This window comes from Podarcis liolepis (assembly GCF_965112155.1).
Source record: "Podarcis liolepis genome assembly, chromosome: 5".
Classification (NCBI taxonomy): Eukaryota; Metazoa; Chordata; class Lepidosauria; order Squamata; family Lacertidae; genus Podarcis; species Podarcis liolepis.
In genome coordinates this window covers 21,931,329-21,941,478 of record NC_139556.1, presented here as the reverse complement: position 1 = coordinate 21,941,478, position 10,150 = coordinate 21,931,329, and the positions used below count along the sequence as shown (strand labels likewise).

At 44.6% G+C, this 10,150-nt stretch overlaps 2 long non-coding RNA genes across 3 annotated transcripts in view; both read right to left on the bottom strand.

Annotated features, from left to right (window-relative positions):
• LOC310706654 overlaps positions 1-10,150 on the bottom strand; it is a 46,153-nt gene that overhangs the window by 2,870 nt on the left and 33,133 nt on the right. The window lies entirely within an intron of this gene.
• Positions 1,452-6,161, bottom strand: LOC310706720. 2 transcript variants are annotated; one of them, XR_014526111.1, is made up of 2 exons: positions 5,708-6,161; positions 1,452-1,630 (listed from the first exon to the last, which is right to left on the bottom strand). It is a non-coding gene; the product is annotated as an uncharacterized lncRNA (long non-coding RNA). The 2 variants fall into 2 exon arrangements; XR_014526112.1 differs by lacking the exon at positions 5,708-6,161 and adding an exon at positions 2,289-2,644.

Sequence of the window (10,150 nt, the reverse complement as noted above, 5' to 3'; positions counted from 1 at the left end):
CTCTTCGTGGGTTATAGCATAACAGGCTGCAAATATAGGAGTTTGTGTTTGAATATTCCCTATATAGAGAAAAATATTCTATATTAAAAAACCCCAGTATATCAGGGGAAAGCCTCCTAGCCAGCCTTATCCCTGTCAAACTATTTATGAATGGGAGGTCTGTGTGTTTTTAAATAAAGGGATGCATTCACTGTTGCATGTGCATAGCTCAGTTTCGTTACGGCACTCTGGCTGTTATCCTATGGCCATTCTGGGTCCATGAATTAGTTAGTCAGCCTGTCCTGGATGGGATGAGATGGCATTCCCCCGGAAGAATGAGGTTTGCAGGCTGGGCAGGCTTCTTGCTTCTACTCTGTCCCTAGAAGCCCAAGTGCCACCAATTGCACAGAGCAACTATTTCCAACTCCAGCTGCATCACCAGCTATGGCTATTCTTGGACAGCGATATCCTGGCCACAGTAATCCATCATTTATTCACCTCCCAATTATCCTGCTGCAATGCATTCTGCATAGGGCTACCCTGGACTACAGCTGAGATATGGCAGCTAGAACAAAATATTGCTGCCAGGTTATATAGACTGTCTTGGCTGTAGGAGACCATATGATATTCTCTGGCTGCCTGTTTGCTACCAATCCCAATTCAAGGTTTTGATTCTGGTATATAAAGCCCTGGATGACTTGGAACCCAGGTATCAGAAGGGACCTTTGGGGGGGGGTGTTAATTAACAGCAAAATTAAGAGAATGAGTGTTTTATGGAAGAACGGATGCCTTTTTTTGAACTATTTCAAGAAATAGTATGATGAACTCGCAGGCAGGATTTGAGCTATAAGCAACAGAAGTACCGTATTTTTCGCTCTATAAGACACACATTTTCCCCACCAAAAATTAAGGGGAAATGTGTGTGCGTCTTATGGAGCAAATGCAGGCTACTTGGCTTCAGCAAAAGCAATGAGCAGCCTCCAAATCACAGTGGGAGTGTTCCCACTGCGCTCCAGAGGCTTCGCATTTATTCACTGAAGCCTGGAGAGCGAGCGGGGTCAGTGCACACCAGGCTTCAAGGATAGCCACCTGAAGCCTCTGGAGCATGGCGGGAGCTCCCACTGCACTCCAGAGGCTTCGGGTTCCTTTCGCAGAAGGGTAGTGCCCCTTCAGCTAAGGCGCAGCGCCCCTTCAGCTAAGCGGGAGGGGAAATGGAAGGGGCTCCGTTTCTCCTGCCGCTTCACTGAAGGAGCGCTGCGCAGAGAGGGGAGAATTTTTTCCCCTTGTTCTCCCCCTCTGAAACAAGGTGCGTCCTATGGACGGGTGTGTCCTATAGAGCGAAGAATACGGTGATCAGATTATAATATTGTTACGATTTGGTAGGTAGAAGACTGGGTGCATCAGAAAAAGAGAAACAACAACTCCATGGGGAAAGGGGTGGGAAGACGACAAAAATAAGAGAAAAGATGAAATTGTGCTTTTTTACTATATATGGTATTAATGTTGAAACTGAATAAAATATCATTGGGGGAAAAGAAGGGACATATTTCTGTAATGTTCTACCCATGCTCTTCTTAAGGGTCTTTTCGTCATCTCCAATCCTGCTACTTGCTTCTATTGTACAGTACAGATAGAGACAAAGAGCTGTTTTCTGGAGAGCAAAGATTAAATACTCAGCCAATGTGATGGCAAACATAGACAGGATTGAAGCGTGGAAATTGGAAAGAGATCTGTGGCTGACAACACGGTTCTGTGCAGGGGAATGATCTCCAAGCATCCCATAGGTGCAAAACTGCCTCTTCCTAACTCCCCACCACCACACGCTCCCAAAAAGAAAAAAGAGAAATCCCAGATCAGATGATGGCTCATAGGTTCTTATACATTGCCAAGAACACTTAGTAAGTTTAAACCCCCTTGGATTAACATTACACAAATCATTCCAGATCTCAAATAATGTGACCCATTTCCAATATAGCAACCACTGTTTGTGAAGGAACACATCCCGGTCTCAAAAGTTCCATGGTAATAAAAAGTGGAATACATCACTGAAAAACATTAGCATGCACCCACTTTCCCTCTGTTTCAGATTGTTCCAGATGTTCATAGCCCTTAGGTGGTCGTAGGGATAGTGGGCAAGTATGTTTTCAGCTGTTCCTGCCACTTGCCCTGGTTTAGTACCCCCCCTTTTTTACTAAAGTAAAAGCAGTGAGTTACAGCTAGTCGTTAAAAGGATACACCGGGGTCTCTCCAAGCACATTTATGTTTGTGCTTGGAAACATCCTTTGCTGATGGGTTTCCACTTTCCTTACACAGGCTCGTGTTTTGCTCCATTCTCTTCAGAAAAGCAGAAGCTGCTGCAGGAATTTGAGTAGGTAGGCAGATGGAACACTGATTGTATTATGACCAATATGATGTCAGCCTGCTTACCTATAGCTGCTTTACACAGAGTACTATAAAGTGGCCTGTCTCTTTAAGAGGCATGTGTCATGTGCAAAAGGTGGCTTACAAAGCCTAAGTCATGTCTTAATAGCCTAAGTGTGTCTAGTCAAGACACACACACTGCTTTGGAGGGAACAAACTGTGGGATAACCAGCCTCATATAGCCAACATGCTTAAGTCTAATTAATCCACGAAGGGGTTAATGCCATAGAGCAAACTGTCCTGCCGTGCTTAGCTAGGTCACTCCCCCCTCGCCTTGGGAGGGAGGTAATCAAGCCTCTTGTTGTACCTCCGTCTATCTGAGAAGCTCCACATATGAGGTCTGAGCTGGTTGCTGCTGCTCAGACCACATGGCTCTAACAAGCCTCTCTTGAATTCCGATAACAATAATTTGGAAATTTTCACCACTTTGGAACTAAACCAAGTTTTACTGCCTGTGTGGCTTTTCTGATTGATGTCTGTAAAAGCACATGAATCTGACTTTTTAAGGCTTTGTAAGTAAACCATTTCAAACTGTCTAAACTGGTGGTCTTTTCCTATGTGGGGGAAGAGGGCACTATTTTGGAACTCGCTTGGGAAGACATATTATAAAGGTCTAACAGCCTATGTGTCCATGCTGCATGTTTTGTGTTTTCAAATACTTGCTGGAGTTCTCTCACCAAAGAGTACCTGCTTCAAACTTGGATCTCAGCATCCGGGAATTCTCCTTTTATACTCCCCCCCCCCCTTGCCACCAACACAAACTCGTATCTTCCTCCTCCGTAAGGAGGTTGGGTGCACACTTGGGGAACCCTTGCAAGATGTTGCTCACCTTCCTGATATTTGGCACAAGCTGAATACCTTTCTCTCCCCATCAGCCATTTCAGGTATGAGCCTACTGGTATGAGCCCACACCGAGACAGATGGGTGATATAAAAGGTAAAGTAAAGGGACCCCTGACCATTAGGTCCAGTCGTGGCCAACTCTGGGGTTGCGGCGCTCATCCCGCTTTACTGGCCGAGGGAGCCGGCCTACAGCTTCCGGGTCATGTGGCCAGCATGACTAAGCCGCTTCTGGTAAACCAGAGCAGCACATGGAAATGCCATTTACCTTCCCGCCTAAGTGGTACCTATTTATCTACTTGCACTTGGATGTGCTTTCGAATTGCTAGGTGGGCAGGAGCAAGGACCGAGCAACGGGAGCTCACCCCATCACAGGGATTCGAACCGCTGACCTTCTGATCAGCAAGTCCTAGACTCTGTGGTTTAACCAACAGTGCCACCTGTGTCTCAATGGGTGATATACTGAATTATTATTTCCACTGTTCTAATGGAGTGTTCTTGGTTACTTTTTATTGTGTTTTATAATGCTGTTTGGTGCCCTGAGATCTTCTGTGATGAAAGGTAGGATAGAAACACCATGTACCATCACATAAACGTATGTTTAAATATATAACTCCTAGGGCCAGCCCTGTAACACAGCCAGGGCCGGATTTAGGTTTGATGAGGCCCTAAGCGAGTGAAAGTAATGGGGCCCTTTATATGTCCAGCTGTCCTTTGTCAACAACAAATTGTCGCTTTTTTGTGTTGAATATATGCTATATGGTAATTTATGGACCTAATAGGTATCTAAAGCCATTTGCACATAACAAAACATGTATTTTATCAAAGTCATTTGTTTTTTATCTTATATTTTGGAAATGCACATCCAGTTGTTTTTTTCCTTTACATTATTTGGGGGCCCCCAAGAGAGTGGGGCCCTAAGCTATAGCTTGTTTAGCTTATACATAAATCTGGCACTGAACACAGCCAAGTGACTCAACCTGCTTCCGGCAGCATCGCTAGTGGGGATGGTGGTGAGGGATAGATGAAAGCAAGAATTGGTAATGGAATGGGGTAGCGAGACTTTTGAAAGTGTTGACCATAGCAGCATGGAGGTGTCATTTGGACTCTGCTTAAGGCAGCAAAATGTCTCAGGTCATATAATAATAGAATTGTAGAGTTGGAAGGGACCCCAGGGGTCATCTAATCCTACCCCCTGCAATACAGGAATCTCAGCTAAAGCATCCATGACAGATGTCCATCCAATGTCTACTTAAAAACCTCCAGGGAAGAAGAGTCAACAACCTCCCGAGGGAGAGCTCTTATTGTCAGAAAGGTTTTCTTTTTGTTTAGTCCAGGCATAGGCAAATTCGGCCCTCCAGATGTTTTGGGACTACGACCCCCATCATCCCTAGCTAACAGGACCAGTAGTTAGGTATGATGGGAACAGTAGTCTCAAAACATCTGGAGGGCCGAGTTTGCCTAGGCCTGGTTTAGTTGCACTCTCCTTTCTTGTAACTTGAAGCCATTGGTTCAAGTCCTACCCACCCGGTCAACTCTTTGTTAATTCATGAATCATTTCTTTGTTTTAATTGGCTACCTAGAAAAGAGAAAAGAAAAACCCAGGGCAGGGACTTTGGAATGTTACTGTTTGTTTTTGCCCCCGATGGTAAAGTCTACCCTGCAATGAATTTGCCTTGGGGGTTTTATAGAAGGGAATAGCGGTCTTAAGTTGAGGCCATTGTACAAATTAAACATGCCTGTCTAGAAGTCAAGGTATCAGCAACTGCAAGTGTCTGTGTCAGCAGGTTTTTAGGCCTTAGCCTGCAACTGGAGATGAATTACTGCCTCGAATGGCGCTAGAGACAGCTGCAAACATTCTCCTGAAGATGAGGTAAGGACAACGGGAAGAGATGGCTGACGTTTTTCTTCATCCCTGTCAAATCCCAATACACCAGAATAATAATAATAATTTTGAGCAGGGCAGAAAGCTACCTGTCTAAACAAACAAACCTGGCTTTACATTTTAAAAATAAATAAAGAGCAGGATGGAAATGGCAGGAAGGGTTGCATAGGCTGGGCGAGGCGTGCATTTGAAATGACAGGGGAAGATAAATCTGGTGGCATTGCACCCACTTCCACTGGCTAGTAGCATATTAAGTTTAAGAGCAATGTTTTCCTTCAGCTTTTGGTTTCAAGCAACCCACGATTTGGAGGGAAAACAAGCTCACTCATGAATAACACTCTTGTATATATATTTTTTAACTCACATGAGCTCAGTTTAAAGTCCTCTCCCATGAATGAGTTAATTGTTTTAAACGTTTGAGTATGAAAATAAACTCCTAAGCTGTAAGGTTTTCTGAGGCAAGAGACTTAACTTTAGAGTTCAAGCAATTTACGTCGGCTCCCCACATGCTAATCAACACAAAAACACAACAGACTAAAATGTTTTAAGAACAACTAGTTAGTGCCTTGTCAAATGGGCTTACCCTGCTATTAATTTTAAGGATCTCCATTAAACAAGCAACATAGCTGGAATTGGGCTTTTTTACAGATGGGCGGCACACCCACTGACTTTTTCCATGGCTTGAATAACACTCTCTCTTCAGTCACCAGTGAATGGGGATTTCCCACCTCAAGGCAGACCCATAATAAACAAAGGCATTGGACTGGATTATCTTCCCCAAGCGAACATGAATAATCTCTAGGCCGAAATTTTATTGGTGTAAGCCAGTTGACAGAAGAACCTCTAGTTTATCACCATGTTCAATATGCAGCTGGTTTTCTTTATCCATTTGTTTTCAACTTTCAGACAGCATCTATATTGGTTCAAGAGCTGGGACAAATTGATGAAACTTATTTTGAGTATTATTGTGCCAAGCTGCCTAAATAATTCTGAATGTTCTGGTTTCAATGTCAGGCAGTGGATGTCTGCCTACTCCCAGACCATGGAACCAATTGTAGGCATGAATGCTTTGTTTCCATGGGGAATTGCATTCTTGCATCAGAATGATGTCACTGTTGGGATTCGCAGGATACTGGATAAGTCTGCAGGCTTCAACAGGATGATGCAATACTCTGCTGGGTCAGAGTGACTCAGCAGGAGTGTGATTAGTGTAATTGGCTATCACCTGTTTTAAAAAGGAAAGCCTGTTTAACAGGGGGTGTGGTGGTTGTGCTGTAGTGTGGTGGTGCTGTGGTGGAGAGTATTCGTTTGTAAGTACTCTGTATGGACTGTTTTCTTTTGTAAATGCCTGTATATAACTCACATTAAAAAGGACTGCACTGAAAAACCTGGAACTCTTAGTGCTTTGCTGAAAACGCCGCATGGAATACGCGACAGGGTTATGGGCCCAGCACGCTCCCGCTGCGCAAGAGTACAGGTGGCAGTTGTCTAGCCGTGGGTGCTGGAGGTGAGTTGCAGGGATGGAGCAGTCCAGAACTGGCGTGTTGCTGGAGAAGCTGACGGCCACGAACTACAGCACCTGGTCGGTCCGCATGCAACACTTCCTCAAGCGTGAGGGCCTGTGGAAAGTGGTGGAAGAGCCACCGCAGCCCCCTGAGGAGGATGAGGACGACGATGAAAAGCTGGCACTAGCAGAGGCCCAGCTTGAAAAGGATGAGAAAGCGTTGGCTACGATCATCCTTGGAGTGGACGACAGCCAGCTAGTCTACGTAGCTGATAAGGTGACGGCAAGTGAGGCGTGGAATGCGCTCAAGGCTGTCCATGTGCGAGAGACAGCTGGCTCACTGATAACACTGACCAGGAGACTGTACCGGTGTCGGAAGAAACCGGGGGACTCCCTGGTAAACCACCTAAAATTCCTAACAGGCTGTTTCCAGGAGCTAGCCTTAAGAGGGAGGCCTGTGGGGGAAGAGGACAAAGTCTTTATAGTCCTGAGTTCCCTTGATGACAGCTATGATATGCTGGTCAACTCCCTCGAGTCTGTAGAGACTGATAAGCTGACTCTGGAATACGTGACCGGACGGTTGTATGCAGAGGAGGACAGGCGTGCAGAGCGAAAGATGACCTCAGCCCAGCTGTTGGAGCATCCCAGAGGGAACAACAGCCGGGAAGAGCAGAGGTGTCGGGAGCCGGAGAAACAGCCAGGAGGAGCTGCTGCAGACCAGCCGGTGGTCAACAAAGTAAAAAGGTGTTTTTGCTGCAAGTCCAGTGGACATCTGCTGCGGGACTGCCCGAGTAAGCAACAAAAACAGCAGAAGCACAGGAGGCAGCAGAGAGAGTCTACTGCTTGGGTGTCTGCAGATGGTCAAGAAAATGAAGAACTGTGGGTTTTGGACAGTGGAGCTTCTCAAACCTTTTGTAAAAGAAAAGGATTGCTAACTGATGCTAGGGCTTCAAACAAAAAACATGTAAGTCTTGCTACGGGCCAGAAAGCTAATGTGGTTTGTGAGGGGGAGGTTGTGTTCCCACAGCTGGGACACACATTCAGGAATGTGTTGTGTGTGCCTAGTTTGCAAAACAATCTCCTGAGCATTCCTGATTTGGCAAAAGCAGGCTTTGAAGTAAATTTTGTGGGAGACCAGTGCCAGATAAAGCAAAATGGGGCAGTGTTGGCAAATGCTAGCCTTAGAACTAATATGTATGTACTGCAGTGTGAATCTAAGGTTGCAAATGTGCAAAATGTCCCGACCCATGATATGTGTATTCATCTCCTGCATAGGCGTCTGGCTCATGCTAGCTATAAGGTGCTAAACAAAACATTGGAGTTGTGTGGGGGGATGAAAAACATAAAAAGTTGTGATAATTACTTAGACTGCAATATCTGCAAGGAGGTTAAAAGCAGGGCTTGCCCAGTAGCAAGAGCAAGCCAGAGAGAAACCAAAAAACCACTGGAGTTGATCCATGCTGATGTAACTGGTCCTTTTCCACCTAGTGTCTCCCACAACAAGTATTGTTTAATCCTAGTGGATGATTTTTCTAGATTTGGCTGGGTCTATCCATTAAAGCAAAAGTCTGACGTTGCCCAAACTTTGAAGTTCTGGGTAAGAAGGGTAGAAAGGCAACTTGGTGAAAAGGTGTCCTCTATTCAATCAGACAGGGGAGGGGAGTTTATGGCAAGCTCCCTACGAAACTGGTTGCGTACCCAAGGGATTAAACATAGGCTTACCAATGTGGCCACGCCTCAGGAGAACGGAGTAGCAGAGCGTAGGGGAGGTGTCTTGCAGACACAAATGAAAGCATTGTTAGCAGATGCAAATCTTCCAATTAAGTACTGGGCTGAAAGTATTAAGACTGCGAATTATATTGGGAATCGCTTGTGGTCAAGGGTACTAGATGACATACCCTATAAAATTCTCTATAACAAAAGTCCCAGTTTGCAACATTTAAGAATCTTTGGGACAAAGGCATGGGTTGACATACCTGTGAAAAACCGAAGAAAAGGTGGGAAGAGGGCACAGCAGTTGCTATTTCTTGGGTATGAAAGTGGTACAAAAGCCTACAGGTTTGAAGATGATAAAAACCTTTTAAGTTATAGTAGATCAGCCAGCTTTAATGAGCAAAGAAATTGGCCCAAGATACATGCAAACCTGCTGCCAGAAAAAGTTTTACTGCCGAGCATACCTGATAAAGCAGCTGAAACAAAGTTAAGAATTGGCAGCTCTCCCAGAGAAACTGAAAGGGAGGAAGTAAAGGTTGAGCATTTTTCTCCAGCTGCTAGCATGGAGCAGGGGAGAGAAGAAAGTGCAACAGGGACAGGAGGAGGTAGATCTCCAGAGTCAATCCACCCCAAAAGCAGTCCTGAAGGTAGCCCAGGGGGTGAGATTAATGAACCAAGGAGGTCTGCAAGAAGTAATAAAGGTCAACCTCCAGACCGTTATGGGTTCCCAGCCACCATAAACCAGGTTTGTGTAACTGAACCAGAAAACTTTGAAGAAGTGCAAGAGTTACCTACTCTAGAGAAAGAGGCGTGGTTAAAGGCAATGCAGGCAGAGTATAACTCTCTGCTAAACAACAATGTGTTTGTACCTACAGAATTGCCTAAAGGTAAAAAGCCCATAAGCTGTAAGTGGGTTTTTAAAGTGAAAAAGCTGGCTGATGGTAGTTGTCAGAGGAAAGCCAGGTTGGTTGCACGGGGCTTTACACAGAGGAAAATGATACATTATGATGAAGTGTTTGCCCCAACAGCAAAGGCTGAAACAGTAAAATCAGTTTTAGCAATGGCAAGTCTGAGAGGGTTAAAAGTTAATCATTTTGATGTTGCCTCAGCATATTTAAATGCTCCTATTGACGCCGAGGTATATTTACAGCAAATACCAGGTTATGAGCTAGAAAAAGACAGCATGGTGTTAAAACTGCAAAGGGCACTATACGGTTTACACCAAAGTGCACGTCTATGGCATGAATGCATAGACACAACTTTGAAAAAGATGGGATTCAAACAAAGCCTGGCTGATTCCTGTTTATATTCAGCAATGGTGCAAGGAAGTGTTTGTTATTTACTTTTGTATGTTGATGATATCTGTCTAATAACAACTGCACAAAAGCAAGTGTCTTGGTTTATAAACAGCCTAGGTAACAAATACAAACTGAAGTATTTGGGAGAGATTAAGAATTACTTAGGAGTAGAGGTTCAGAGAAATGAAGAGGGCGTTTACTCTCTGAGTCAGAAGGAAAAAATCGAAAAGTTACTGAAGACCTATGGAATGGAGAGGGCAAATGAGGTTGACACTCCCATAACTACCCAGTACAAAAATGAACCAGAAGGGCAAAAATGTGAGAATGCAACAGCGTTTCATTCTCTGTTGGGTTCTCTGTTATATTTAAGTTGTTGGACAAGACCCGACATAACATTGGCAGTGCACATGTTAAGCCAAAGAAGTGCAGACCCGGCTCAGAGAGATTGGGTAGCACTTAAAAGAATCCTAAGGTATCTGAAAGGCACAAAAGATTACAAACTGGTGCTGGA